Source organism: Mustela putorius, unplaced genomic scaffold (genome assembly GCF_011764305.1).
Source record: "Mustela putorius furo isolate JIRA1106 unplaced genomic scaffold, ASM1176430v1.1 tig00003969_pilon_pilon_pilon, whole genome shotgun sequence".
Classification (NCBI taxonomy): domain Eukaryota; kingdom Metazoa; phylum Chordata; class Mammalia; order Carnivora; family Mustelidae; genus Mustela; species Mustela putorius.
The window spans coordinates 2,096,986-2,122,378 of record NW_025422112.1 but is presented as its reverse complement, the minus strand read 5'-3'; the positions used below and the strand labels follow the sequence as shown (position 1 = coordinate 2,122,378).

Genomic DNA, 25,393 nt, shown 5'->3' with positions numbered 1-25,393 from the left:
CTCTCTGCTCAGCAGGGAGCTTGCTTCCTCCTCTCTCTCTCTCTGCCTGACTCTGCCTACTTGTGATCTCTATCAGATAAATAAATAAATAAATAATCTTAAAAAAAAAAAAATAGGTCTTAGTTTCCATCACAGGAAGAAACAACTCTGTGGAACTATATATGCTGACAATGTTAATGAGATTCATTGTGGTGATCATCTTGTGATATATACAAATATAGCATCATCATGTTGTACCCCTGAAACTAATGCAATATTGTATGTTAGTCATATGTCAATTTTAAAAAATGAAACACAGCTTAAGAGATAATGTGATATGAAACACTGGAGGAATTATACCAAATATAACACATAGATACAAGGAGATGAAAAATTTGAGAACAAGATTAAGAGAAATATAGACTGAGACAGCCTCGCTTATGTCCAACTGCAGGGTCCACAGGAGAAAATAGTGAGGAAGAAGAAATATTCTAAAGGTTGAGAATCTCCAGGAAATGATACGAATCACATGTGGGATAAATAATAGAAGTCCATCCTGAATATATAGTAGTGAAATTGTAAAAGAGCAAAAAAAGAAAAAAAGAGAAATAAAAAGAAAAAAAAGAACCTGAAAAAGCAGCCAGAGTGGAATGAAAGATTACCACTTCCGTACGAAGGACAGTGAGACTGATACAGACTTCCTCAAGGTAACAGGGGAGTCCAGAAAGGTGTTCAATGATGACTCTGAGATTGAGAGTGGAAAACTGTCCATCTAAAATTATATCTGCAAAAAATTACCTTGCATGAAGAAACACAAGTTAAATATTTTCAGGTTACTGAAAACTAAGTGTTCAATATTTTTCCCAAAGAAATTGCTAAAATTATACTTCAAGGAGGAAATTATCTCAAAATGAAGGCTAGAAATGCAAAGAGAAATGAGCAGTGAAAGAAGTAAGCATACTGGCAAAGTAAGCACACTGGCAAATCTATCAGACACAGACTATATAAAAATAACAACAGCAACAATAATAATGCCTAAATTATGGCTTGGAATACAGCATGTGTGCCCATACAAACACATGCATACATGCAGAGAACTAAAATTTAGATTTAGGAGGGATTATTGAGGTGTTTTTAATTCCTTCTATGCTTATTGGTGGAGTTAAAATAGTAACTTTATCCTGTAAATGGGCATGGTAAATATTTCAAAGGTAACAAAGCTTGATATAGAATATATAATTTTCAAACATATTTTGGAAAAACTAAATAAAAAAATTCTAATTGAAATTTCAAAGAAAACAAAAAAGAAAGAAATGGAGTAAAGTAAAACAAATCAAGATAACTAACAAGGAAACTAGTATAAATCTATCAATAAATATAATATAGATCCTAAATTACAAGGCAGAAGTTGTCAGATTGAGTTAAAAAAAAAAAAATCCAGCTTTGTGATATGAAAAGAATCTGTTTAAAAAGCTCCCTCCCCAGCCAAGCTTTCAGATAAAACTCACAGGTGTCAGTGCTTGGCCCTAACTCTTAGTTTTCCTAGGCCACGGTGCCCTACTTTCTCAAAAAGTAGATTCCCAACTACAAAACATACTCTTCTCTAGCCTGACCCCAATCCACATTCCCAAGTCTCAAACAGAGCCCCCCACCCCCAAAACCTGCCACCTCCTGCTCTCTTGGCCAGAGTAGACCTTTCCCCTCCTCATGCACACAGATGCAACCCTCCCATGTCCTTCAAAACCCCTTAAAAGGCTCATCTTAACAGACATCTCTCTTGATGCCTCCCTTGGAGAGTGAATAAACTCTGTCCTGCTAGTTCTATTCTTTGTGCAATTCTTTGCCACCCATGTCATTGGCTACCCTAACATGACCCTTATAAGAAACCCAACCAAAACACAAGGATATGACAACATTGAAAGAAAAAGAAATGGAGGGGCACCTGGGTGGCTCAGTGGGTTAAGCCGCTGCCTTTGGCTCAGGTCATGATCTCAGGGTCCTGGGATTGAGTCCCGCATCGGGCTCTCTGCTCGGCAGGGAGCCTGCTTCCCTTCTCTCTCTCTCTCTCTCTCTGCCTGCCTATCCATCTACTTGTGATTTCTCTCTGTCAAATAAATAAATAAAATCTTTAAAAAAAAAAAAAAAAAAAAAAAAAAAAAAAAAGAAAAAGAAATGGAAAAAGTGATGACAGACAATATTAACCACAATAAAATTTATGTAAGTTAAAAAAAACAAAAAACAAAAACGAGTTGCTTCCTTGACATGATACTGCAGTTTTCTGCCACCATTCCCTTTAGCCATGGGAGCTAGGACCCTTCTCAATAAGAGAGCTACTAATACAACAGTTCTTTTCCCTTATAGTTGCAGATTTTGAGAATTAATTATCCTGCAGCTTATTTTTACAAAGCTCCAAGTGCCTTTAAATAATTTCGTTTTTATTATTTTGTCCAGATTTTATAATTATACCTGTGGGACAGTCCTCATGACCACTCAACTCTGCCACCATTCCTCAACATGCCAGAGAAAAACTTGCTGTTCAAAGCTTTTTTACATTTTTGTGGGGTTTTAAAATTTATTTTTGTTTTGTTTTTTGTTTTGTTTTTTGACATGTGCATCCTTTATCTGTTTTTTAAAATTTATGCGTGTACTTACTTCTCTGCTCAACTCATCAGATGTATGATAATTGATGCCACAGACCACATTTTATTTATGCTTATATTCTCATGCAATTTTAATTTGTTGAATTAATTATTACCTATCAAAAATAGAAAGTGAAACGTAGAGTGTAATTAACATTCTGAATAAAACCATTAAAACATAGAGGTATGTTAACAAGGAACAAACTCACACCACATCTTTCACTCTTTAAGGTATAGCAACTAAAATTCACTGCAAGTAAGTTTGTAACTGAAAAGGGGATGCAGAATCCCCTTAAAGCTTTTCTTTAAGTCAAACCTTCAATCATATGTTTAAAAAACAAAACAAAACAAAACCCAGAAAGCTGCTGTCTTCATACATTTGTCATACCTTTAAAGGCATTTTTGACATTAGAGAAAGAATAAAATTAGAATATACATGTGCTAGCTCCACTGTTTAATGGCAAAATTGAGTAGAAGAGATCTGCAAAAGTAAAGAAATATATCAGAGAGAAATGAATTCCTAATTTTCTATGTTAAAATATGTCAAGCACTGATCATATATAGATATGGAAAATAAAAGTTAAAAAAGTAACATCTTTTGATTGAAATATCACAGAATTTTACTCTTTGCTTCATCATAAAAGTTCTCATTTAGGACACAATATCACTTTCATTCAAGGTCACCAAAAGCAAATAAGTAAACATTTTTAGCTGGGTATAACCTGTCTCAGCAATGTATAATAAAACGTATCACATGCTTGGGGTTTTTTATCAACTAAGAGCAATTGTTTTAAGCCTAAATCATCTAAAGACACATGCACAGAATGGACCACAGTGTTCAACAGTTAACTATTATGGTTATTATCTTTATTACAAGTCTGTAAATTTTAATTAAATCAATACAGAGAATTCCACATCTACGTAGTGTACAGTGTCTGATTTAGTGGATGATTAGCATCAAATGTTAACCCTCTAAAGCCAAAACTGATAAAAATTAGCCTACATTTGAAGGAGTATTTTGCTAAAGACTTTTGTTTTCCCTCAAATTCAATTTCAGAATGCATGAAAAGCAATATTGAAAACCACACTAATGAAACATAAAGTTTTTATAGGATAATAGTGCATCGGAGAAACATCATTTGAAAAATTAAAATTTCCCAGTTTAAAGTAATAAATAACGATTTCTGTACCGAGGGCTCTTCTAATGGCACGATAGCAGATGAAGAACACAAGCTCTGCCGAGGGGAACACATCTGATATTAAGTCCCGCATCTGCCATCTGGTAGTTATGACTTGACATTTGACAAACTGTTCAGTGTTTCACAAGCCTCAGATTCTTCCTCTGTGCAATAGGGCGAGGATTTCTCCTTCAGAGCCTTCTCCTAAGGTGTAAAGGCCATGGCCTATCAGTTACTTAAGTACAATCATTACTGTTGTCATCATAATTACTCTCAACCTCAGAAAACAGATAAAGATAGCAGGCCTCTGAATAAAACTGCAGAGTCAACATTCTCTCACTAGCAACCCCCTGCCCTATAACACCAAGCCTGTAGAAGGGGATTTCTCTCTCTTCCTACATAGATGAAATACAGCTTTTTTTTTTTAAACTTTATTTATTTATTTGACAGAGATCACAAGTAGGCAGAGAGGCAGGCAGAGAGAGAGAGAGGAGGAAGCAGGCTCCCTGCTAAGCAGAGAGCCCAATGTGGGGCTCGATCCCAGGACCTTGGGACCATGACCTGAGCCAAAAGCAGAGGCTTTAAACCACTGAGCCACCCAGGCACCCTTGAAATACAGCTTTTTGTTTTGGGTGAATTGCTACATTTAAAGTATAACTTCAGTCATCTAGAAACTTATAGCTTTACCTTAAAAATCCCAAAGAATAACTGAGTGGCAAAATAAAATTGTAACATGGAAACTATGTGACAATGTCTGTAAGTGAACAAAAATGTATAGAAGCTAAAAATCAGGACAGGAACCATGTTGGACAAGGCTTAATGGAGACATTAGAAACTGCAGTAGTTTAAGAATGTTATACAGTGGCACAGAGCAGGAGGCATGGAGATCAAGAGGCATCAGTTCATAAACTCTCACTTGAAAACCTGTCATTTTGGACACTTCTGCCTTTACATAATTTTTTCTCAAAAGTAGTTCAGATAAACTATCAATCACTGTGCATTAAAATAAAAGTCATGATTTCACATAATAAGAAAGTAGAGGTTTTTAATCTTCTGTGCAGTGAGCTTTATATAAAATTTAGCAATTTCTGGACCTCTTATAAGAGATCTACTTATAAAGTAGTCAAAATCTTTCTTTAAAGTTAAAACAACTTTTCTAATATAGCTGATTCTTGAGCTTATATGTGAAATGTTTTATTGAAAAAAGTACAACAAAAATGTATAATTAAAATTTGATTGCTAATTGTAGAATTACAAGAGATATATACAAATACATATATACAAATATATATACAAATATAACATGAATCCTGTGTTTTGTTGAAAACACAGGAAAATGTGACAAAGGACAAAGATGATTTTAGTTTTCATTGATGTATTATTAAATGGATCTTTGTTTAACTGTAAATTACACAGTGCAAGTCCAAAATGTTTGCTTTTTTAAAATTCACCTTCTTAAAAATCAGGAAAAAAAATCTGCAGCAAAGAAAACTAAGACCTCCATACCTCATCTCCAGTTTTCCAAAAACAAACACATCTGTCTCTTTTAGTACAGATATCACTTTAAAGTGCTGTACATTTTTTTCCTTTACCCACACAGGTCTTCACTTTGTGGTTTCTAATGAAGAGCTCATTATTAAGTAATGAGCAGGCATATAAGGACAGTAACATTTTGATAACTTGTGCTATCCCCTAAAAATGTACAACCAGTTGCATCACCACTTCCTCATATCAGGGAGATCATATGATAGTTGTCTTTCTCCGCTTGACTTATTTCGCTAAGCATGATACGCTCTAGTTCCATGGGGGCTTAAGTGGGTACGAGAATAAATGAAAGAAAATGGGATTGGGAGGGAGACAAACCATAAGTGACTCTTAATCTCACAAAACAAACTGAGGGTTGCTGGGGGGAGGGGGTTTGGGAGAAGGGGGTGGGATTCTGGACATTGGGGAGGGTATGTGCTTTGGTGAGTGCTGTGAAGTGTGTAAACCTGGTGATTCACAGACCTGTACCCCTGGGGATAAAAATATATGTTTATAAAAAATAAAAAATTATATAAAAAAAAATAAAGCGGAAAATTCAGTAGCAAAAAAACAAAACAAAACAAAACAAAAAGTACAACCAGGCTAGTATGAAGGAAATTATTAAAAGTGAACTTTACAGGATTTTGCCATCTGTTTAGAATCACAAATGCCAAACTCATGGAGCACCTAGAATGCAGAATGAATCAGGTAGAAATGGTTTCCATAATTCTTCCTGTAATGCTGAAAAAACCATCATGAAAAATAAAATGATACTATTTACAAACATGAACACTGTATTAGAATCAACATTACAAAGCAATAACAATGCGTATGAAAATAAAAACACACAAAGCAATAATTATGCAGCTAAGTGACATTCAACCAATAACAAACATCTCATGATAGAGAGAATGCATTTTAACTAATGATTTTTGAGATGCAAAGTAAACTTATTTCTATTCATATTAAAACGGAGTGTCTAATAAATAATATCTTAAAAAATTAAAATGAATTTCTCAGCCAACCTCAAAAATTCTTGCTATTCTTCATATATCTTGCTATATTTAAAAGTTGGTAAAAGAGGGGGAGGATTCAGGATGGCGAAAGAGTAGCAGGCTAAGATGATATTAGGTAGCAGGAGACCAGCTAGAGGATTTATCAAACCACTCTGAACACGTACAAATCCAAAAGGAGATCGAAGAGAAGAACACCAATTCTAGAAACAGAAAATCAGCCACTTTCTGAAAGGTAGGACCTGTGGAGAGGTGAATCTGAAGCAATGGGAAGGTAGACCACAGGGGCAGGGGCTGGCTCCCAGCAAGCAGCAGAGCAACAGAGCACAAAATCAGAACTTTTATAAGTCTGCTCCACTGAGGGACATCACTACAGAGGCTAAGCAGGCTGGAGCCCTCACTGGGACAGCGTGGTCTCAGATCCCACAGGGACATGGAAGGATCAGTGGTGTCTGAGTGTAGCAGAGCTCTCAGGTATCAGAGTGGGGAAGCTCTTTGAGCAGGGACCCCACAAGTGGCAGATCCAGGGAAACCCTCCTGGAAGAGTTGCAGGAATCTGCTGGGTTTGGAGATCCAAACAGGCTGTGTGCCAGAAACAGAAATGTTTCTTCTGCTTTGTCACAGGCCCAGTGAGCTCGGAGTGTGGCTGGAGACCAGGGAGATGGGAGTGATTCACGCTTTTTCCGAGGGCACATTGAGGAGAGGACCCCAAGCTCTCGGCTCCTCCAGGTTGGAGATTGGGAGGCCACAATTTTCATTCCCATCCTCCAGAGCTCTACGAAAAGCATTTAGGGAACAAAAGCTCCTGAGAGCAAACTGAAGCAGATTACTCAGCCTGGCCCCTTTTCCACCTCCTGCAAAGACACTGGAGAAACACTATAACAGGCCCCTCCCCCAGAAGATCAGCAGGAACATCCAGCCAAGACCAAGCTCACTGGTCAAGGAGAACAGTGGAATTCCAGAGAAGGGGAAAGCAAAGCATGGAATTCATGGCTTTCTCCGCATGGTTCTTTAGTCCTGTAAAGTTAATTAAATTTTTAAAATTTTTTTTCTTATTCTAATTTTTTTATAACTTTTACTCTTTCCTCTTTTAACGTTTTTGAACTAGTTTATCTTAACAATACCTTTCTTAAAACAAATCTTATTGAGCCTTTATTATTATAGTCATTTTTTATCCTTCATTGTATCTAACTTTATCTTTCTTATACACATAGGACTTTTTCTTCTAAAAAATTTTGGGATACAACCTCTTCTAATAGATCAAAATATACCCTAATTTTAGTACAGGGTTTGTTCTAGTCTCCAGCATGAGCAAATTCCCTCCACTTTATTTTTCTTTCTTTTCCCAACCAACTTATCTTATCAACTCCTGTTTTAGAATTTTTAAAATTTCATCTTTACATTTATATTCCATCTTCCATCATGTTTACCCTTATTTGTGTGTGTGTGTGCATATATATATATATATATATATATATCATTCTTTAAAATTTTGGGAGGTAGTTTCTTTTAAGAAACCAAAATACTCCCAAAATCAAGTGGTTAGCTCTGTTCTACTCATCACTCAAATATATATATTTTCTTTTTTAAAAATTTCTTTTTACCCCCTTCCTTCTCCCCACGATTTGGGGTCTCTTCTGATCTGCTTAACACACATTTTTCTGGGGTCTTTGCCAACCTTTTAGTATTTTATTATCTCATTCATATATTCTTATCTGGATAAAATGACAACATGGAAAAAGTCACCACAAAAAAAAAAAAAGAACAAGAGTCAGTACAGAAGGCTAGGGACCTAATCAATATGGACGTTGGTAATGTCAGATACAGAATTCAGAATGACGATTCTCAAGGTGATAGCTGGGCTCGAAAAAGGCATGGAAGATATTAGAGAAACCCTGTTTGGAGAAATAAATAAAAGCCCTTTCTGGAGAAAATAAAAACTAATATCTAACCAAGCTAAAATCTAAAAAGCTATTAATGAGATGCAATATAAAATGGAGGCTCTTACTGATAGGATAAATGAGGCAGAAGAGAGAATTAGTGTTTCAGAAGACCAAATGATGGAGAATAAAGAAGCTGAGCAAAAGAAAGACCAACAACTACTGGACCACAAGGAGAGAATTCGAGCTATAAGTGATACCATAAGATGAAAAAACATTAGAATAATTGGGATTCCAGAAGAAGAAAGGGGAGGGGCAGAAGGTATATTGGAGAGAATTATTGTAGAGAATTTCCCTATTATGGCAAAGGAAAGTAGCATCAAAATCCAGGAGGTGCAGAGAACCCCCCTCAAAATAAAAAGAGTAGGTCCACACCCGTCATCTAATAGTAAAACTGATAAGTCTCAGTGACAAAGAGAAAATCCTGAAAGCAGCCCAGGACAAGAAGTCTTTAACATACAATGGTAAAAATAATAGATTGACAGCAGACTTATCCACAGAGATCTGGCAGGCCAGAAAGAACTTGCATGATATATTCAGAGCACTAAACAGAAAAAGATGCACCCAGGAATACTATATTCATCTAAGCTATCACTGAAAATAGAAGGAGAGATAAAAAGCTTCCAGTTCAAACAAAAACTAAAAGAATTTGTACACACCAAACCAGCTCTACAGGAAATACTGAAAGGGGTCCTCTAAGCAAAGAGAGAGCCTAAAAGTAGTAGACAAGAAAGGAACAGACACAATATACAGTAACAGTCACCTTCCAGGCAATACAATGGTACTAAATTCATATCTCTCAATAGTTACTCTGAATATAAATGGGCTAAATGCCCCAATCAAAAGACACAGGGTATCAGAATGGATAAAAAAACGCATCAATATGTTCTCTACAAGAAACTCATTTTAAACACAAAGACACCTCCAGATTTAAAGTGAGGGGGTGGGGCATCTGGGTGGCTCAGTGGGTTAAAGCCTCTGCCTTTGGCTCAGGTCATGATCCCAGGGTCCTGGGATGGAGTCCCGCATCAGTCTCTCTGCTCAGCAGGGAGCCTGATTCTCTGTCTCTCTCTGCCTGCCTCTCTGCCTACTTGTGATCTCCATCTGTCAAATAAATAAATAAAACTTAAAAATAAATAAATAAATAAATAAAGTGAGGGGGTGGAAAACAATTTACCATGCTAATGGACATCAAAAGAAAGCTGGGGGTGGCAATCCTTATATCAGATCAATTAGACTTTAAGCCAAAGACTGTAATAAGTGATGAGGAAGGACACTATATCATACTGAAAGGGTCTGTCCAACAAGAAGATCTAACAATTTTAAATATCTATGCCCCCAACATGAAAGCAGCCAACTATATAAAACAATTAATAAAAAATAAAAGAAACACATCAACAATAATGTAATAACGGTAGGAGATTTTAATACCCCTCTCACTGAAATGGACAGGTTATCCAAACTAAAGATCAACAAGGAAATAAAGACCTTAAATGATACACTGGACCAGATGGACATCACAGATATATTCAGAATATTTCATCCCAAAGGGACAGAATACACATTCTTCTCTAATACACATGGAGCATTCTCCAGAATAGATCACATTCTGGGTCACAAATCACGTCTCAACTGGTACCAGATGATTGGGATCATTCCCTGCATATTTTCAGACCACAATGATCTGAAGCTAGAACTCAATCACAAGAAGAAAGTTGGAAAGAACCCAAATACATGGAGACTAAACAGCATCCTTCTAAAGAATGAATGGGTCAACCAGGAAATTAAAAAAGAATTGAAAAAATTCATGGAAACAAATGATAATGAAAACACAATGGTTCAAAATCTGTGGGACACAGCAAAGGCAGTCCTGAGATGAAAATATTTAGCAGTACAAGCTTTTCTCAAGAAACAAGAAATTTCTCAAATATGCAACCTAACCCTACACCTAAAGGAGCTGGAGAAAGAACAACAAAGAAAGCCTAAACCCAGCAGGAGAAGAGAAATAATAAAGATCAGAACAGAAATCAATGAAACAGAAACCAAAAGAACAATAGAACAAATCAACGAAACTTGGAGCTTGTTCTTTGAAAGAATTAATAAGATTGATAAACCCCTGCCCAGACTTATAAAAAGAAAACAGAAAGGACACAAATTAATAAAATCATGTATGAAAGAGGAGAGATCAAAATCAACACCAAAGAAATACAAACAATTATAAGAATGTATTATGAGCAACTATAGAGCAGCAAATCTGGAAGCAGACAATCTGGAAGACATGGATACATTCCTGGAGACATATTAACTACCACCTGAACCAGGACAAAATAGAAAACCTGAACAGACCCATAACCAGTAAAGAGATTGAATCAGTCATCAAAAATCTCCCAACAAACAAGAGCCCAGGGCCAGATGGCTTCCCAGGGGAATTCAACCAAGCATTAAAGAAGAATTAATTCCTATTCTCCTGAAACTGTTCCAAAAAATAGAAATTGAAGGAAAATTTCCAAATCCATTTTATGAGGCGAGCAATACCTTGATCCCAAAACCAGACAAAGATCCCATCAAAAAAGAGAACTACAGACCAATATCCTTGATGAACACAGATGTGAAAATTCTCACCAAAATAGTAGCCAATAGGATCCAATAGCATATTAAAGGCATTATTCACTGCAACCAACTGGGATTTATTCCAGGGCTGCAAGGTTGGTTCAATATCTGCAAGTCAATCAATGTGATACAACACATTAATAAAAGAAAGAACAAGAACCATATGATACTCTCAATAGATACTGAAGAAACATTTTACAAAGTGCAGCATCCTTTCCTGATCAAAACTCTTCAAAGTGTAGGGATAGAGGGTACATACCTCAATATCATCAAAGCCATCTATGAACACCCAGCAAATATCATTCTCAATGGAGAAAAACTGAGAGCTTTTTCTCTAAGGTCAGGAATACGGCAAGGATATCCTTTATCACCACTGCTATTCAACATAGTACTAGAAGTCCTAGCCATAGCAATCAGACAACAAAAAGAATTAAAAGCATCCGAACTGGCAAAGAAGAAGTCAAACTATCACTCTTTGCAGATGATATGATACTTTATGTGGAAAACCCAAAAGACTCCACTCGAAATCTGCTAGAACTTGTACAGGAATTCAGCAAAGTGTCAGGATATAAAATCAGTGCACAGAAATCAGTTGCATTTCTAGACATTAACAACAAGACAGAAGAAAGAGAAATTAAAGAGTCAATCCCATTTACAATTGCACCCCAAACCATAAGATAACTAGGAATAAACCAACCAAAGAGGCAAGTAATCTTGCTTCTCAGAAAACTATAAAGTACTCATGAAAGAAATTGAGGAAGACAGACAGAAATGGAAAAATGTGCCATGCTTATGGATTGGAAGAACAGATATTGAACAAATATTGTGAAAATGTCTATGCTATCTAAAGCAATATACACATTTAATGCAATCCCTATCAAAATACCATCAATTTTTTCAAGGAAATGGAATAAATAATACTAAAATTTATATGGAACCAGAAAACACCTCAAATAGCCAGAGGAAAGTTAAAAAAGCCAAAGTTGATAGCATCACAATTCCAGACTTCAAGCTCTATTACAAAGCTGTCATCATCAAGACAGTATGGTAGTGGCACAAAAACAGACACATCAATCAATGGAACAGAATAGACAGCCCAGAAATAAACCTTCAACTCTATGGTCAATTAATCTTCGACAAAGCAGGAAAGAATGTCCAATGACAAAAAGGCAGTACCTTCAACAAATGGTGTTGGGAAAATTGGACAGCCACATGCAGAAAAATGAAACTGGACCATTCTCTTATACCAACCATGAATATAGACTCAAAATGGATGAAGGACCTCAACGTGAGAAAGGAATCCATCAAAATCCTTGAGGACAGCACAGGCAGCAACCTCTTCGACCTCAGCTGCAGCAAAGACTTCCTAGGAACATTGCCAAAGGCAACAGAAGCAAGGGCAAAATGAACTATTGGGATTTCATCAAGATCAAAAGCTTTTGCACAGCAAAGGAAACAGTTAACAAAACCAAAAGACAACTGACAGAATGGAAGAAGATATTTGCAAATGACATACCAGATAAAGGTCTAGTATCTAAAATCTAGAAAGAACTTAGCAAACTCAACACCCAAAGAACAAATAATCCAATCAAGAAATGGGCAGTGGTCATGAACAGACATTTCTGCAAAGAAGACATCCAGGTGGCCAACAGACACATGAAAAAGTGCTCCACCTCAGTCGGCATTAGGGAAATACAAATCCAAAGGACAATGAGATAACCACCTCACACTAGTCAGAATGGCTAAAATTAACAAGTCAGGAAATGACAGATGCTGGCAAGGATGAGGAGAAAGGGACGCCTGGGTGGCTCAGTTGGTTAAGCAGCTGCCTTCGGCTCAGGTCATGATCCCAGCGTCCTGGCTCCCACACCTGGCTCCTTGCTCCGCAGGGAGCCTGCTTCTCCCTCTGCCTCTGCCTTCCACTCTGTCTGCCTGTGCTTGCTCTCACTCTCTCTGACAAATAAATAAATAAAATCTTTGAAAAAAGAAAAAAAAAAAGGATGAGGAGAAAGGGGAATCCTCCTACACTGTTGGTGGGAATACAAGTTGGTGCAACCACTCTGGAAAACAGCATGGAGGTTCCTCAAAAAGTTGAAAACAGAGCTACCCTATTACCCAGCAATTGCACTACTGGGTATTTACCCTAAAGATACAAATGTAGTGATCCCAAGTGTCACGTGCACCCAAATGTTTATAGTAGCAATGTCCACAATAGCCAAACTATGGAAAGAACCTAGATGTCCATCAGCAAATTAATGGATAAAGAAGAAGTGGGGTATATATACAATGGAGTACTATGCAGCCATCAAAAGAAATGAAATCTTGCTATTTGTGACGTCGTGGATGGAGCTAGAGGGTATGATGCTGAGTGAAATAAGTCAATCAGAGAAACACAATTATCATATGATTTCCCTGATATGAGGAAGTTGAGAGGCAACATGGGAGGGTTGGGTAGTAGGAAAGGAATAAATGAAACAAGATGGAATCAAGAGGGAGACAAACCATAAGAGACTTAATCTCACAAAACAAACTGAGGGTTGCTGGGGGTGGGGGGTAGGGAGGTGGGAGGGTGGTTGGGTTATAGACATTGGGGAGGGTATGTGCTATGGTGAGTGCTGTGAAGTGTGTAAACCTGGCGAATTACAGACCTGTACCTCTTGGGCTATTAATACTTATATGTTAATTAAAAAATTTAAAAAAAAAGTTGGTAAAATAATTAACAACTTTTTAAACACTGAAGCCTATCCAATCATGTTAAAAGAGACAGTGATAGTGAGGAAAACATGCTAATTATTTAATAGTTAATAATTTTGCTGTATAGAAATAGTAGTTATTGACTTAATGATGTGCAAGCCAAAAGGCTAAGTCTAATTAATCCAATGATACATATGAGGTAGTCCTTGCTTCTTCAGTGTAAGAAATAAACAAGGAAATGGTACAATCAGGTACCTACATGCAATGTAAGAGTACTATCTATTGTAAGACTGACCTGTATTTAATGCACAACACGAAAAAGAAGAAATACTCAATTTAACTTTAAAATACTGCTTTCTGGGCGCCTGGGTGGCTCAATGGGTTAAAGCCTCTGCCTTCGGCTTGGGTCATGATCACAGCTTCCTGGGATCGAGCCCCGCATCGGGCTCTCTGCTCCACGGGAAGCCTGCTTCCTCCTCTCTCTCTCTGCCTGCCTCTCTCCTACTTGTGATCTCTGTCTGTCAAATAAATAAATAAAATCTTAAAAAATATATATATATTAAAATACTTCCTCCCTTATAATTTTTATTTTATATTATTGAAAGAACTCTTTATATAAATGCAAAAAATTAAAATTTTAGCAAAATAAACTGGTTCAGTTATTCCTAAAACTTTTTCACACTCAGAGCATGAATTTTCTGTCATTTTTCAACTCAAAATCATTGATGGCTGTTTTCTTCTATAGGTATCAGTTTTTTCTGAGTAACAAGCTGCTCAAAACTCAATGGCATAAAGCAATAAACATTTATTTAGCTCACATATCTGAAGTCGGCTGGGTGTTGGATTTGCTGATATTGATTAAATTTACTTAGTTGTTTGAGGGTTAGCTGGCTGGCTATTGGCTGGGTGGTGGAGGTTGGTTTTAGCCACATGTCCCAACTTCCATCAGGCTGACTCTAAGAAAGTTCTCATGTTTTTGACATACATACAAGAGAACAATCTCCTTTTCAAGCCTCTGTTAACACCATGTAAACTAATTCATCTTTGGTCAAAATGGGGATCCAGTGCCAAAGTACGAAGCAGGCTGACATACTCCCAACATGGGTGGTGCTATGAAGTTACATTGTAAAGAAATTAATATAGAGAAGAGTGAATAACTAGGATCATCAATGCAGTCTATCACACAACATGATATGATCTTTGTGCCATCAGGAATATTTGATGAATTAGCATTTCTTTCTTTTTTTTTTTTAAGATTTTATTTATTTATCAGAGAGATAGTGCACAAGCAGGGGGGAACAGCAGACAGAGGGAGAAGCAGGCTTCCCATTGAACAAGGACCCCTGGGATCATGACATGAGCAGAAGGCAGATGCTTAATGTACTGAGCCACCCAGGAGTCCCGATGAATCAGCATTTCTTAACAGAATGGCTCATCATTATCCCCAGGGCTTTCTTCCAAACAGTCTTCAAGTTTTGAAGCCCATAAACAATGATAACTGTATTGCAACTGCTTCTTGTTTTTTCATAATCATAATATTCACCCCAATTTCAGAGATGTGAAAATATTAAAAATATGTGTGCTAAAAATCAATGAAATATGGCAAAATAACACTCCTTAAGTAATACTCCATGGGGGATAACTATTGTAGAGTACTAGGAAAATACTTACCTCCCTTGCAGAACGAGTATGTTTTCTCCTTTGCAACCACAAGAATTATGCTAAATATACTATAGGACACTTAGTTTCTCATGGGGTTCAATGACAGTGATACTATTAATACTATTGGCTGGAACATTTGCTCCTTCATGGTCTTGATTTCCCATTTTTTATTAGAAATTACTTATCTGGGCTGTTGCAACTATTATTTTTGATAACAGACCTCTCTAAGCCCATGTAGCAAGGCCTGACACATATACACATACTAAGTGCTCAATAAATGTGAGCTATGCATCATTATTACTATTTGTTTTAGTTTACTATTTGCATTCCCTTTATTATAAACTTTCTCAAATCTACCATGAAAAAATGAGTTCAGCAAATACAGAGTTGCTAAAACTGTTTCTAAGAGAAGTATAGATTTTTAATGACCTAGAAACAGATTTAAGGCAATATTTACATAAACAAAAAAGAAGTGGCAGGAGGTGTTCATACAAAATAAGCAATAAGAAAATGGCATCTAAGATGTTCCCTGACCTGAACCAAGGAATTGCCTTCTCCCCAGATCTTTTAAACTCACATAGCAACTGTCTTCTTGACATGAGCATGTTAATGTCTGCAAGGCACCTACAACTAATCATGAGTACAGCGCTATTGACAACAGTTACTTATATTACCCCAAGAGTCCATGGGTTATTTTTGGTATTCAGTCTTCTTCACTACGTCATTTGTAAATAATTAGACCTGCAGATTCAAAAGCCACGAACTTCCCTCTCTCCTGGTCTCTCATTCCATCTCGCCACTATGTACATTGTCTGGCCACAGCAGTACTGTTTCTTATTTTTTTTTTCTTTTTTCTTTTTTTTTTTTTTTGCAGGCCCCCTGCTGATCAGAGAGCCCGATGTGGGACTCGATCCCAGGACCCTGAGATCATGACCTGAGCCGAAGGCAGCGGCTTAACCCACTGAGCCACCCAGGCGCCCCAGCAGTACTGTTTCTAACCAGCAATTCTTTTACCACTCTTGTTCACTAAACAGAGTTTTGAATACAAATCAGATTCATTTCAACTTCTTCCTTTTTCACTAAGTGTAAAACTCAAACTGTTCTTTCTGGCTTGAACATCTTACTTGATCTCAATCCTTGCTAATGTCCTTGACCCTGCGACATTTCTTCCTTACCCACAAGGTTCTAGCCAAATTTCTTTAAGTCTCATACACAAGTAAATATCTTCCTTCTGGTCTTTGCATTTGCTTTTCCTTCTGTAATGTTCTTCCTCCGACCCTGGCTGGCTCTTCATAGTCAGCTTATTATCTCAACTTCAATGTCACTCTCTCAGAGAGGTCTTTCTTGACGATTCAATCTAGAGAGTCAACCAAGCATTCTGATCACATCACTCTATTTCAGTTACCTACACAGCATTTACCACAACCTGACAGGCTTTCTCGTCTGCTTGCTTGTCTGCTTTCTTTCGTTTCTACTACACCCCTATATAGAATTAAATGAAATTAGCCTATTAAATGAAAGTAGAGAAAATATTTATCTTGTTTAAGTGATAGCTCTTGTGTCTAGATTCTAGACTATTAGTGGAATACGGTAAGTCCTCAATAAATATTGGCTGAAGAAATGAATTGATGGTATTACGGAAGGACAGGGAACTGAGAGGATTCCAAGAGGGAGGATCACATCAAGAAGTTGCTCCTAGCAGTTCAATAGCTTCTTCATTTTAGAAAATTCTGGTTGCAGAACCAAAATTCTTTGGAATTTGAAGGAGAGCCTTATGGAACACATCTTACTGATAAAGTTTCTAAGGCAAAGCTTCTAAGGCCTTTTCATTGGGTGGAAGGTTATAAGCATTTTATTCAGACCACAAGGCCAATTGGGAGAGCTAGGAGGCACAAATAAACTTAGCAAATATGATTTTTACCTAGTAGTAAAAATGAACAGAAATTACAGAATGAGTACTTCTCATTTTGTAAGTGATAATCTGGTTAAATTATTTCAAATACATTAGACCCTAAATGCATTATTCATAATTTATTGGTATAGTGTGACCAAACGGTAGTGGAAAGAAAAAAATATTTAAGGATTTTGTTTATTTATTTGAGAGAGAGAAAGGGAGAACATGAGCTGGAGGGAGGGTGGTGGGGAGAGAGAATATGAAGCAGACACCCTGCAGAGCACAGAGCATAACACAGGGCTCGATCCCAGACCCTGAGATCACAACCTGAGCTGAAACCAAGAGTCGGCTGCTTAATGAACTGAACCACTCAGACACCCCGACAAAATTTCATTTTACACTCTCTACATTTTAACCTATTTATTAAATAACAATTTTAAAAACAGAAAAGAGTAAAATTTTATCAAAATTATTGTCATCAGGGGCGCCTGTGTGGCTTGGGGCACCTGGGTGGCTCAGCGGATTACGCCGCTGCCTTCGGCTCAGGTCATGATCTTAGAGTCCTGGGATCGAGTCCCGCATGGGGCTCTCTGCTCAGCAGGGAGCCTGCTTCCCTCTCTCTCTCTGGCTGCCTCTCTGTCTACTTGTGATTTCTCTCTGTCAAATAAATAAATAAATAAATCTTAAAAAAAAAAATTATTGTCATCATATTATCCCAAAGTGATATACTTAGTATCATTTAAAATCCTAGCAAAGTCTATCTATCTGTATTATTATTATTATTACTATAAAATTGAAACAGTATAGGACAAAAGTTCTAAAGCATACTGCTCAGGTTCCCATATTTGTTTTACCATTTACTAGTTGGTGGCCCTGGTTAACTTTCTTAAACTTTCTAAGGCTCGGTTTTCACATGTATAGAATAGGAACTTTTGGTATAAGGTTGTGAGGGCTAAAGTAGATTACACACACAAATTTATTAGCACAGTACCTGACAAATAACAACCATGTAATAAATGTTAGTTACCATTATTATTGCATTACTTAAAGAATAGTTTTTTAATTAACATAAAAAACTAGTTTTTAAAAAAATAGAACATTTTTTTGGCTTTTTAAGATTTTTTTTAGGTTTTTTAATTTATTTGACAGCGAGAGAGGACACAAGTAGGCAGAGAGGCAGGCAGAGAGAGGGGAATCAGGCTCCCTGCTAAGCAGAGAGCCTGATGCAGACCTCGATCCCAGGACACTTGAGCCAAAGGCAGAGGCTTAAACCACTGAGCCACCCAGGCACCCTAGTTTTTTTTTTTTTAACTTCCAATTAGTTAACACACAGTTTCATATGTATAATATAGTGATTCAATATTTCCATACTTCACCCAGTGGTCAAAAATATTAATATAATTTTAGAAGGAACTGATTAAAAGGCACAAATGAAACACTGGATGAATATTAGTGGACTAAAGCTGAAAATAAGATTTGCATAGATGTAGAGAGAACCAAAGCAAGTGTAGTAATGGTGGAATAGGAATGAGGTTTAGGATTGGGGGGACAGTTTGGAAATATATTAGGGAAACAATGAGAGAAAGCAAAATTGGAGGCCAAAGAAAACTATATCTTAAAAATGAATTACTTTTATTTGAAGATAACATTAGTTAACAAATCAAAATAACGATTTGAAGAATCTGGATAATTTGGACTAAAAACATTCATTTCATAATATAACTATTTAAAGCAGAAATAAAAACATGTTCTAAACATTCAGCCACTGAAATTCTTTTTCTTTTTTAAAGAGTTTTTATTTTTATTTATTTATTTTTTTAAAGATTTTATTTATTTCTTTGACAGAGAGAGAGATCACAAGCAGGCAGAGAGGCAGGCAGAGAGAGAGGAAGGGAAGCAGGCCCCCTGCTGAGCAGAGAGCCCCATGCGGGACTTGATCCCAGGACCCCGAGATCATGACCTGAGCCGAAGGCAGTGGCTTAACCCACTGAGCCACCCAGGCGCCCCTAAAGAGTCTTTATTTATTTATTTCACAGAGACAGACACAGCTAGAGAAGGAACACAAGCAGGGGGAGTGAGAGAGGGAGAAGCAGACTTCCTGCTGAGCAGGGAACCTGATGCAGACCTCATATCAGGACCCTGGGATCATGGCCTGAGCTGAAGGCAGATGCTTACGACTGAGCCACCCAGGTGCCCCTGAAATTATTTTTCTTAACATATCGTATTGCTTGTTTGGGGACAGGATTTTGGCTTTAAATTTAATTAAAAACCTATAGTCACATACAATAAATATCAATATGAAACTCAGTTAAGTGAAACCCTAATAGAATCAGGTGTCAATTTGGGTTGAAAATTACTTTTATCACACAAGTATCTTAATTTTAAATTGTCAACATAGCCATATCTATACCTATACAGAAAAGAGACAGAGAGAGAGAGAACAAATTTCACCAGACTTCATTATCAGAGTTTCAGGTGGTGTAGTGACAAGGGTATTCACAAACAGTTGTTAGGTAAAGCTATGGCTCTCTAAAATGTCCAAAGAACCAGTGAGGAGCCCACAGAGAGAAATAACGCCCCGGCTGCACCGCAGGACTATTCTGGTGAAACTGCCACCGCAGTCCACCGTTTAGCCTTGACCACACTCACAAAGGGTTGCCAAAAGCCCCTCCACAGCCAATCCCTGAAATAAGACCTGTCACCACCACTCTTGCAAGAACAAGCAGCCTCCATGCCTACAGCCATCTGGACTCCGAGCTTCTGAGATGTCTGAATGGAAGAGGCAGGCTCACAGGCTGTAAGGGAGCCTGCAGAGAACAGGTTAGCTCTTCAGCCTCAAGCAGAGGGGACTTGAAATGGGTGTAGAGTGAGACAATATAAATATATGCTCTTAGCCATGTTTCCCCAGCCTGCATTTTTGAAAAATCTTAATATTTACTGTAAGAAGACAAAATCTCTACTTTTCCTACAGTTAACACCTACGTGATACCTTGGTCTCCTCAAGTAAAACATTTTCTTTCCTCACCAAAATATTTCTGAGGGAGTCAAGAGACACATCGCATTTCTAACACATCTTTCTTTCCATTCAAAGTTGCCAATCAAGCTGAGGTCATTTTTACCTCATCCCTGATGATGCCTTGTGCAATTTCCTGTGTCCAAACTTGTCAACAGTAATGACATAACTTTTAACATGAACTGACCCTCAAACAAACACTGTTCCATGTACTTTTACAAATTTCATCCTGTCAACACCTTATAATGATTCAGTGAAGCTGGTACTATCTGCTGTATCTGCTGGGGTACACTGCCCAACACAGGCACCATTTGTATGGTATCACTTTGCTAGCAATACTTCCATCTTTATGAGCACAAACATACTAAAGACTTCACCAAAACACACTGATACAGCAAGTGGCAGAGCAAGGAGCTCCCAGAGGAGCACCCAGAGAAGCAGCCTAGGTTAGATAGCTAGCACTAGGGACCATGGAAAAGAGGGAAGTAGTATTTCCCACTCCTGGTTCTGCAGGGTGTTTGTTGCTGGGTATCAAAGCTATGTATATACCACTGAGTTTTGACTGAAAATCTGAAAACCATAGTGGGTTGTTGCAATGAGATATGAATGACACTAATGATTAAAATTTCTAAGAAAATATTATTAAAGCATAGTATTAAGTGTGTGGTGTCTGTACTAATTATACACATATTTAAATAATTTAAACAAAAGACATATTACTTATTTCCCCACGTAAATCTTAGGTTATATCATTACTCTTAATGGGTTCTACACATTTTTTTCAGTCTATAAAATATTAGTTCCAAATTTGTTGGGTAAGAATCAATCGTACTTGCGTTTCTTTCTTATAGTTCCTCATAAATAAAGTATAAATATGCTAGGAGATCTTGCTTCCGGTCTTCCTAGGGACAGAAAGGCTTGGGGGGGTATTGTTTTCTTTTTCTTTTTTGTATATGTGTGTTTGTTTGTCTCTCCTAGCCTGTTTTCTGTTTTTGTTTTTTGTTATTTTATTTGTTTGTTTTGTATTCAGTTTTTTAATTAAAGTTTTAGTTTAATCAAGAGAGTCCAGGGGTGCCTGCTTGGCTCAGTGAGTTAAGCCTCTGCCTTCAGCTCAGGTCACAATCTCAGGGTCCTGGGATCAGGCACTGCATCGGACTCTCTGCTCAGCAGGGAGCCTGCTTCCCCCTCTCTCTCTCTGCCTGCCTCTCTGCCTACTTGTGATCTCTCTGTCAAATAAATAAATAAAATCTTAAAAAAAAAAAAAAGAGTCCAACAACTTGTCAAAATGCAAGCTCCAAATTGTTCTGTGAATATCTAAATAACAGTTAAGTTACCTGGCAGTCTAGACATAACAAATTGTATCTAATTCTTTTAAAACATTTTATAATATTATTGGCTACACAGAGTATGAGTGACAGAAAGAAAAAGGGAAAAAAGATAATTTAATTCATATGGTAATGCAAGACCTAAAATTGTAATTTAAGCAGTAAGAGATCTAACTGCCTTTACTAGAGTAACAAAGATTAACTGAATAATCTCTCATTCTTAACGAATATTCAACACTTAATTTGGATTCTAAAATTACTTCTTTCCTGAACTGAGAAATCTTAGATTTTACTTCTGTCTAGTCATACAACACATGAAATATTTTTATTTGAATGTAATTTTTTTGGATAGCTGGTCATAAAACTGTCATATATTTAATGAAATGTATAAATCACATTCTATAAGAAAACAATAAGAATCTAATTTCATTTAGGATGATTCTTAATTAACAAAGATAAATTTAATCTCCTTTAGTTTCCCAGCCTTGGTTTTCTTACTGTGAGTTTTTCATTTTGGCAAAACACACCTAGCATGTATTCAAGGAAGACTTGAAACATTTATGATGACAAATCATAATCATGAAATGTGTTCAGGGTCGGATGTGCATGACATGAGCACAGCCAGGGGCACATTTAAAAGTGATTCTTTCCTGTTTTTTGCATCTCTCAAACTTACATAATTAAATAATAGTTATACTGTTAGTACAATGGTATTTAGAGCTGCTAAAATTATAGATTAATACACAAGTAGAATGCATATGACAACATTATAGAGTTAGAAGAATCTACTATCTATGCAATTTGACTTTTATAGATAACGAAACTGAGGCTTCGTGGTGTGAAAACCTTTTGTGGAAGGTCACCTAGTTGAAACATCAAGAGCCCAGACTCAATCCCATGTCCTGGCCCACTCAGCTTTGCAAGATGTAGTAAAAGTTGGGGAGACAGCGGTGCATGAATTGTGTCTACTGTAGTATTTTCACACTCTGCCATGATTCATCTTAGTCAGTAGACTACAGTCTACCTTCTTCTAATAGAAACACCTTGTCAGAATCATCTTGTCATGACCAGTCTTTCATTCAAAATTCCTGTGATCCTCCTGTGCAGTGACAATTTCCAGAGCTCCAGACAAAAGTGTGAAGTGCTTTGTGTTCCCACTCACCACCTCCACTGCCAGCTTCATGGTCAGGTACGAGAAATAGACAGAAGAGCCCACGCAGATGACAAAAACAGCAGTTCATTCTAGGTTTAAAATGTTTGAAAAACACAGAGAAAGCCTTTATATTTTCCAATCCTACTAATGACAGCCAGAACTGTTATCCCGAGATCAGAAAATTAGGTAAATTTAATGCCATTTCTAAATTTCTCATAGGGTAGGTACAGTTAGCATCCCCTCTTGAATCACAAAGGCTAAATTGTTTGAGGATTTTCCTCCTTGCTCTGATGACTTCAGTAATTTCACTCCACTGTCAAGGAAGGTAGATGGGGCCATTTGGGCTGAGTAATTAGTCTTTTTTCTGAACTCCCTCAAATTGGTTTTCCTTCACCCAGGTTGAGACTTTCTGATATGTTTTTAAATTCATCATTAATTTAAATAGCCAGATCCAGAGAGTGGGGAAAAAAAAGAATACACACACACACACACACACACACACACACACACACATTTTCCAGGGATCCTATCAACTTATACTTGGGAATTTCAACTTTTAACCCAAGAATATATTTAATGGTAGAATGAGGCAGGATGATAACATTCAAGCATCCTTAAAAGCTTCATCACATCAGTAATTTCTGCAAATAACTCGAGAGTCTCTGTCATTTGCATTCATGTATTAGTGTAGAAAATTGAGTTCTGGTCATATTGGGAGAAATACAAAAGCACTGAACATTTTGTTGTCTTTATATGTGTTCAGAAAAATACTTCAGACCTAATATATAAAGAACTTGCACAACTCAACACCAAATCAAACCAAATAAAAACACAAATAATCTGATTAAAAATGGGCAGAAGGCCTGAACAGACATTATTCTACAGAAGACATACAGATGGCCAATAGACTCATTAAAAAAATGCTCACTAATAATTAGGGAAATGTACATCAAAACCATAATGAGATTATCACATTATACTTGTCCAAATGGCTAATATAAAAAGGGTAAGAAATAACAAGTGTTAATGAATATGTGGAGAAAAGGGAACACTTGTGCACTGTTGGTGCAGTCAACTGTGGAAAATGTATGGAGAGGCGTCAAAAAATTAAAAATAGAACCATCATACCGTATAATCCAGTAATTCAACTATTGGATATTTACTCAAATACAATGAAAACACTAATTTGAAAACATATATACACCCATATGTTTAATACTGCAGCATTATTTACAACAGCCAATTTATAACAGCAACCTAAATGTCTAGTGATACATGAATGGATAGCAAAGCCATGGTGTATGTATAATGGAATGGTGTATATATAATGGAATATTACTCAGCCATAAAAAAGGATCTTGCCATTTGTGACATAGATGGGCTTAGAAGGTAGGCTGAGTAAAATAAATCAGCCAGAGAAGGAAAATACCATAAGATTTCATTTATATATGGAATCTAAGAAACAAAACAAACAAAAAACAAATAAAATAATAAATACAGAGAAGAAACTGGTAGCTGCCAGAATGGATGGCTTGGGGGACTCTGCAAAATAGGTGAAGGAGATAAATAGTTACAAACTTCCAGTTACAAAAATAAAAAAGTCATGGAATGAAAACTATATAGGATGGGGAATATAGACAATAATGCCATAATAATATATGGTAGCAAATTGCAATTACACTTATTGTGGTGAATATAGTTTAATGTATAGAATTGTCAAATAATTATGTTGTACACCTGAAACCAATATAACATTGTATGCCAATTGTGTATCAATTTAAAAAAAGGAAAATACTTGATAACTGATAGCTTTGGCAAAAATCTAATTAAGTAAAGTACTCAGGTAAGAAGGATATATATATATATATATATATGTATATGTATATGTGTATGTATATTCTTCAACCCTGAGCAGTCCAAGTAGATTGTGGCCAGAGACAGTGGCCATAACTGTGTTTCTTATTTAATTTTGCCTTAGCATAATTTTACCACTTCTAAGGTAGTGTGTCCCAATTTAACATTATATGAAATCAGAATAAAGCTGTAGTTCCTCACACTCAAATTTTACTACTTGAAAGAATTAAGTCCCAATAAGAGATACTAAACAAATCATAACAAAACAATCAAGTGAAAACAACTATATATTAGTGGAATCAATTTATTTGTTTTTTTTTCTATCAAATAATTTTCATTCTTTAATTATAAGAAGTTGTACTGCAAGTAACATGAGAAGGTGATTTTCAGTAGCATCTTGGAATCCTTAAAGGAAGGTAAGATCTGCTTTAGATAGAAACTGATTAAATGACAAAGTAGATTAATCACACTTGTCCAGAAAAACATTATAAAATAATATAAAAAGAATCACAAAAAGAACATGTGTCATAAAATTTTAACTCAGAACACAAAATTTCATAAAAGAAATGTAAATCAGAAATGAAAAATGTTTAATCTTTTTCATCAATACTGAGAATTCAAACAAATTGTATGTGAGGGGGAAAATACCAGTTTACTGTCTCTGAGCTACCTCTTCAAAATGATGAAATAGAAACTTATCTTATGAAAGGAAATTTCATACAAAAATATTATAAAATAACATAAACACAAACATATAAATACTTATAATATATAAATATATATATATATATTTTCTATAAACTTAGTTTAGAAGAGCAATTTGGAAGCAACTCACATTATAGCCTTTTTCCTTCTACAAGAAAACTGTCAAAATAGCAAACATTTCCCAAGTTTAAACATGTTCAGAACATTAAT

The 25,393-nt window shown here is 36.4% G+C and overlaps 1 protein-coding gene across 5 annotated transcripts in view; it reads right to left on the bottom strand.

Moving 5' to 3' along the window:
• KHDRBS2 (KH RNA binding domain containing, signal transduction associated 2) overlaps positions 1 to 25,393 on the bottom strand; it is a 628,493-nt gene that overhangs the window by 355,535 nt on the left and 247,565 nt on the right. The window lies entirely within an intron of this gene.